Source organism: Misgurnus anguillicaudatus, chromosome 5 (assembly GCF_027580225.2).
Source record: "Misgurnus anguillicaudatus chromosome 5, ASM2758022v2, whole genome shotgun sequence".
Taxonomy (NCBI): Eukaryota; Metazoa; Chordata; class Actinopteri; order Cypriniformes; family Cobitidae; genus Misgurnus; species Misgurnus anguillicaudatus.
This window is the reverse complement of record NC_073341.2, coordinates 4,552,100-4,559,841: the sequence shown is the minus strand read 5'-3', so window position 1 is coordinate 4,559,841 and position 7,742 is coordinate 4,552,100.

Here is a 7,742-nt window from a genome sequence, read left to right as displayed (position 1 = left end):
CCCTGCATTTTGCAGCGTGTTCAAAAACTTAGCAAAGAGATCATCACCATCTTCTACGGTGTCAAAAGCACTATCAAGAACATCAAGGTAAGCAGCAGGTAAGGCTTTTGCACCTAACTGCTTGACAATCTCCGAAGCTGGCGGCAGCAAGCTGTCTAAGATCTTCCTGGAACGATGCAAGTCAGACAGAGAAGGATCTTGGAGAATTAATTCTACGCTGTTCCGCCAGGTATCATAATCGACTTCACTAATCGGTCTGGGAACTTTGCCTGAGAACACTCTTAGCCTGAATGACGCACTAGAGTTTGAAGCTCCCTCACTTTTTACAATGTGCTCAATGATCATTCTTTGGACTTCAGGTGGGTTTACATCTTTTGTCTCAAGTATGGGTGAGAAACTTCCTGTACTGACTCTTCTGGCTGTATCAGAGTTCCATCTCTCATCTGAATGCTCAGTTCGCTTGGTTGGAAGCGGAATGTCAGAGGGAGAGTGACCAGTAATTTTAATTGACTCACGGTCATCTTCGTCTGCTGGATTGTCAAAGACATCAGTTGCATTTGCAAGAAGCTGCTCTTTCAAGAGATCGTCGAAAGTTTTCCCACTGAGCTTTGCTATCATCTTCAATTCAGCAAAATAATGCGTTGTAGCACTCTCAGTTACTGCTGATGCATAAACACTTGCTAGAAGCTTTATGTGGTAAGCTACGTTGTGTGGGCTATTGAAAATGTAGGGCAACCGGGGTTTGAGAGCCATTATTGCAGAATGACTGCCATACTCTACAATTACTTCTCTATGGTAAGGCGATTTGGGATCGTCAATGGTAAGGTGTCTATGGATTCTACCATATTTGTTCAGGAAGTCAGTTAGATCTTCATCAATTTCTGTGTTGGTTAGTCCCCTAATTATTACTGCATTTTCAATTACAACGTTTTCAAGCTCGATTACTTCCATTTTGACTATTTGCACCACTTAGTTTGATTTTTTTTCTGTGCCTTTTAAAATTTTTAGACTTTACAAACTATACCACTCCTGGCTGCTGGCTCGCCACTTCTGTAACCACAGTTTCTAAAACAGGTACAGGTTGCTCTAAATACCTGATATTGGACCAGTGATTAGGTTCGTTACAGGAGGGTAAGTAATTAAGGCACACAAGGACACAGATAATACGTAGAAACGACTGAATTGTATTTTTGTTAGTGCAAAATAATACTGGAAACAAATGTATCACAATCACAATAAAAATAAAACAAATAAAAAAATGAAATAATTGTCCTTTTGTTCTTCTTTTCTCTTTGAGCTCTTTTAACTATTTAAATAGTTTACTTTCTATTTGCTTCTAGTTATTTTATTTATGTTTAAGTTGTTTAGTTTCTATTTTGGTTTATAGATATTTAGTTTCACTAACTTTCAGTTTAATAAGAGCTTTTCTTATATTTGAGTTTTAGTGTTCTCCTGTTCAACCTTTTATATTTTACTCATAGAAAAGATTTACCCAAATAAAACAATCAAAATAAAGAAAAGTACATCATTTAAAAGTACCTCATCACAATAGTTCAATTAGAACAGTTTAACTCTTTGAACAATCAGGCAATATATCAGTCAATATCTTCTCAGTCTGTGTATAAATGAATGTTCTTTTGTCATCCGAATGAAAAGATATGTTAGTGTATGCAAAAGTCCTTCAGTGTAGATGAGAACTGTGTTTCAATAGTCAGTAGTGCAAAGAAATCAATGAAGGAAAATCTGATTTCCCTCCGATCAGAATATACACAATGAAATGAATTCCACCTGATCAGTAGTAAACACTAATCCAATGGTTTGCAAAGGATTTCTTCGTCTGCAGTTCTCTCAAATCAACAGTTCGGTTGGGAGGCTCGCCATCACGGTATATGAAGGGTTTGATCCAATCACAAAAAAAAACCTGACCTGTTTATACAAACAGCATCTTAAGTTTCAAAAGCATTTACACCATATTATTTAGAACATCTCAATATACACTACACATTCATCATTTAACTATCTATATGAAAATAGTATTCAAAAACCTTTAACATCTCATATTCAACATATATACATACTAGAATATGTAATCATGTACTGTGTAACATTTAAGTGCTCAAATGGAATATTATATTGCATTTCACACTTCTTCAGAAACTATTTCACACACAAAATCATTTTCTATATCATTCAGCATATGTAAAATATACAAGAATATGTAATCATGTGCAAAACAGCATTTAAGTGCTTAATTGGAATATAGAACTTCAGTAAACATATAAACCATTCAAGTTTTCAATAGTTTGAACAATATAAGGTTGAAACTCACCAAATCCGGGGGGTTTCATACACTTTTATACCCGCATTGGATTTTTAACAGGGGTTCTCAATCAGGAATCATCCGCGACAATATCAATAATCCCGTTCTAAAAATCACCCAATATAGTTAAATAATAGGTCTACAACATAATATGCATCATATTATTTGAATATCAGAAAGGATTATTTAGATATTTGCCTTAGATTCACTTTGGTGTTTCTCTCGCGATCAGCAATGCGTGTCTCTCACTGCTCTGCGTCTCACGTCTATGACATCACACGCAGTCTCGGCTTAGACTGATTACATCACTTAAGCATTTAATCATTTTTAATCAATTTATTATTTATTATTTTAAACTACAATGACTTTAATCAGCTTTTTTTGTTTACTACTTTTAGCATTTTATTAGAATTAAAATTATTTGAAAATTATATTATTTTCCCTCTGTTTCATATATTGCTGAATTCTAACCCGTGTTACATAAAAATATCAAAAGTGGAACTACCGCGGAAACAAAGACACCTGCATCTTGGATGCCCTTGAGGTAAGCTAAAACATATCAGAATTTAATTTCAAAGTGGACTATTGCTTTAAACTGAAGCACTTATGAACAGATTTAGCCTGTCTATGCACAGATGTAGAACCCACAAAAACATCTGCTTAAAATGCATTTTAGCTGTCTTTCGTGTTTTCATATACACTCAGTTTATGTTATTTGACTTTCTCATCGACCTGAAACAAGTTGCCCTCACCATGATCTTTCATGCAGTGACCTGGGGCCTCATTTATAAAACTTTGCGTAGGATTTGCGTCAGAAGTGGCGTACGGATGAAACATAGGACGTGCGTACGCACAGAAATATTCGGATTTATAAAACCGTGCACACGCACATCCTACGCATTTTTCCCTTGATAAATCACAATCAATTCTAAATGTAGCGCAGCTTTTGCGGCTTCATGACACGCCCATAGTTGCCCATAAATAGTCCGTAAAACGCCCACAAGTTAATATGCATTGATTGCGAAATCATGGCAAACACAGAGAGGAAATCAAAAAAACGTAACTTCACTCAATGTGAAGTAGAAGTTATCGTTGGCGAGGTGGACAAGAGGAGAAAAATGTTGTTTGGAGGGCACAGTGTGGGCATTACTAATGCCAAAAAAGGCACTTGAGTGGCAAACGGTGGCAGACGCCTTAAATGCTGTAGCCTCACAACCTCGGACCGGGGCCGAAATAAAAAAGAAATGGTCGGACATCAAAGTCGAGGCAAAAAAAACGTCTAGCGCTCCATCGCCAGAGTGTGTCTGCCACGGGTGGGGGAAAGGGGACAATGTTCAGCGCAAATGTAATTTCTTGTTGCTTTCTGAATGGTTTAGACATACGCCATACATTGTTTTATCAAAAATAAAACACACTAAAGGCATATGCATGAATACCATAATTCCGTAGATTATGAAGATATGGTTTACTATGAAAACAACTTTCCCCAGTGGACAATTAATACATCTATCTATTTATTTATCTATCTATCTATATATCTCCTTAATTATCTATCTATCTGTCTACGTAAATGCATCTATATCTGCTCCGCCAGACGGACACATTGACGAAAATTAAATTTTTGTTCATTATTTCGTTCTGTTAACTATATTCTTTATGAGGATGAATTGCACAACATGCCAATATTATTGCAGAACATGTTTCACTTTTCTTTTAGCAAATATGTGTTCATTTGAATTTCTGTTGTAATTTTCGATTGATTTTTTTTTCACTGCTGATCGATCAAACGGGTGTTCGTGTAGGCTGTTAATTGTAAGACTTGCTTTGTGAAGTCTTCATGTTACTTATGAGAGGCAGTGTTGTCATTTTCACTTTCACGTGTTTCTTCCATCTGCCGACGTTGTCGCCATTTCTCATTTCACCCGTTTTTATGCGTACGCCTGGGTCAGAGCTTGCGTGGCGCACAGCACATTTTCCCGTCAAGTTTGCTTTTTATAAATAACAAGTATTGCGTAGAGAGTGGCGTACGCCTTCTTTTGTGCGTACGCAACGTTTATAAATGAGGCCCCTGATCCTTACTGAAAAACTACTCATAGTCAGTAACAATCTTATTCATGTACATTGCAAAAACAAACACTTTAGGCATAACATAAAGACTATATTGTAAGTGTTTAGTATTTAACTAAATAGATAAATAATACAAAGATCAATATTAACTGGTCAGAAACAGAGACGAGGATTTAGCATGAAATGAGAATACTTAACGTACTCTCAAAGTTGTTTATTTAACTTTAAAAAACACTTCTTCTTCTTACTGTTGGGTAAGACAGTCTGTCTTGCAATACGATTAACGTCGTTCACGGTAACTTAATTCACGTTAATCGGGGGAATCTTGTAAACAGCAAGTGTAATGTGTGTTATTTTAGCAATATTAATTTATGAAACAATATAAAATAAAGTAATAATTTACACGTATATCCCGCACTTCGTTCGCCATGCTTGGTTGATGACGTGAACTTCATTTCAGTTGATTGCGCAAAAGGTGTGCAATGCTGAGCTCCTTGAGTGCTGTGCTCTTGGCGGGTTATGATTAGTTGAATGGTAAGCTTGCATCTGATTGGCTAAAGAGTACGAGTGACCCACGTTGGAGAAGCACGCTGCCACCAAAGTCTAAAAAAAACACACACACGAATTCAAAGCAATTTACTCATGATAAACTCAAAATTTTTAACTTTTCGTACACAGTTCTACATTTGTGAACGTATTTTATGAATATGTATTTTTATTTTGGTATGTACATTTATATATATTTGTGTATGTGAATTAGATTTCATGCATGTGAAATTGTCTATGCATGTGTGAATCATGTTTTTTTGCGTGAATTATTAATGAGATTAATCTGTCTCCATAGTTCTATGGTGCAGATTGCACACGCTAAAGTTGGAATTATAAGGTTCTGACATTTTTGTCAAAATTGAGTTATTCACATATTCTTACTCTGTGACAACTTATTTACATTATGTGATGTTTTTTTAAAAAGTTATGTACATTTTGGGACATTTTATAAAAAAAACAAAAAGGTTCTATCTACAAAGTCAAACTCTAACTTGGCTCTATAAGGTTCTATCTACGTGAGCTAATCAGCACTTTGAATGCACAGAAGAGGACCAATCAGGATCAACTTTATGGGATGGTTTCTCGGACAGGGATTATCTTAAGTCAGAACTAGACCTTAGTTTCATTAGGAAATATTTAACAAACATGCCTTGCTTAAAGCATTACTTGTGTGCATTTTGAGGCAAAACAAAGGCACTGATGTATTTTAAGATATGTCAGTGCAAGTTGTTTTCAGTTTGGACAGCTCTTACATTTATTTTAGTCTAGGACTAGTCTAATCCCTGTTGTATCCCTAACCGTCCCTATATGTTGTGTTGCCGGCTTTTTCCTTGACGACAGGAAAAATCACAGACACCCAATATCTGTGAGGATTATCCTATGCTGCGCAACGCAAAGTTTTTAAGAAACCTTAAGATCAACTTCCAGGCCCAAATTCCAGGCAACCCTACTGTAAAATCCAGCTTATGCTGGTGGGATGGTTTTGGCTGGTCTCCCAGCTTGGTTTTTGCTGGTATTGCTGGTGTGGCGAGCTGGTCTGGCTGTGTTTTGGTCGCTTTTTGAGCTGGTCTAGCTGTGTTTTGGTCACTTTTTAAGCTGGTCTAGCTGGAAGACCAGCTGACCCACCAGCTTGACTAGCTTTGCCAGGCTGGTTGGAACAGCTTACAACAGCTCCTGCCACCATAAACCAGCTAAAACCAGCTACCAGCTTATGCTGGTCTTTGCTGGATTTTTCAGTAGGGGCAGTCTTTTTTTTAGGTCTTGCTGAGGAGATTGTTTTCATAGTTAGACACCACACTAGCCATCAGCGCTAGCTTCTTAGTTCCTGATATTAAGAGGCAAGCACTAAGATAAAAAAATACAGACAAAAAGGAACTAACCTATCCTACCCCAAAAAAAGTGTGTTTACAGTAAGTTATGATCGTTATGTCAAAATTTAAACATGTGAAAGATTGTTAAAGCAGTTACCTCAGTATTAAAATGATTTCAGAATGATTGTAGCCTGTAGCTGCTGAACCCTACTGAAAAATCCAGCAAAGACCAGCATAAGCTGGTAGCTGGTTTTAGCTGGTTTAAGGTGGCAGTAGCTAAGTCCAGCTTAAAAAGTGACCAAAACACAGCTAGACCAGCTTACTACACCAGCAATACCTGCTAAAACCAAGCTGGGAGACCTGCTAAAACCTAGTTTTGAGACCAGCTAAAACCAGCTCACCATCTTATGCTGGTCTTAGCTGGATTTTTCAGTAGGGAATGGTATAACATGCTAAAGCAAAATTGTGTATTTTTGTAATGAACCCGACATATCCAGAAGGATGGTAGAGAAACTGAGGCAGAAGAGGGAAGAAGCAATGTTGTAGAGGAGCAATGTAAAATCAGACTTTTAGAGATAAAAGTGCTAAAAATAAAAATATAAAATGTCATAGAAAGGATTAAAATGTTACTTTCTAACACATGTTGAAAAATTGTTACAACATTCATTTTATATTTAAAGGAACAGTAGGCCTATGTAAGAAATTTTTATCAATTAATCATAAAATGGCCCTGATATGTCACTAGACATTAAGAAATTATTTTCATTTTAAATACTAATTTCACTGACAACAGTGATCCGGCCAGGATATTGTCATTTAAAAAGTGGAGTTGCAGCCCTCAACTGATGTTTATGTTGTCATTTTGTGTATTGGCCACCAGAGGGGTATTGCACAAAAGCAAGATAAGGGATTAAGCTGGGATTTTCCAGTTATCCTGGCTGAATTTAGCCCTGACTCGGTTGCATGAAGGGAGGCTAAATTAATCTAGATGAAGTTACTATGGAGATTTATTTTTTGCAGCTAGCCTGCTCCAGAGCAGGCTAACAACCAGGCTAAAATTAATCCTAGTGATTAATTTAATTCAAAGAACTTTATTAATCCCAGGGGGAAATTGCTTTAATGTTACAATTATAGAAAATAAAGAAATTAAAGAAAAAAGAAATAAAAACATAACTGCCCATCAATGTTTTAAAAATTAATAGATAAAAAATAAAAAAAACTATAACTTTTCCCATATAAAAAAAGGTAATTTACTTCAATAGTGCATTGTCCCAGCACTTACAAATTGGAGTTAAACAGCCTCATGACCACAGGTATAAAGGATCTGCTAAAACGCTCAGTAGAACTCTTAGCAGTGATCAGTCTCTGACTAAATGTACTTCTCTGTTCGGCCAGCACCCTATGTAGTGGGTGAAAGGGATTGAATATAGTTTTGAGAGTATTCTTTTCTCAGCCACAACAGAACAGAGTCCAGCTCCATAGCAAGTACAGAGCCA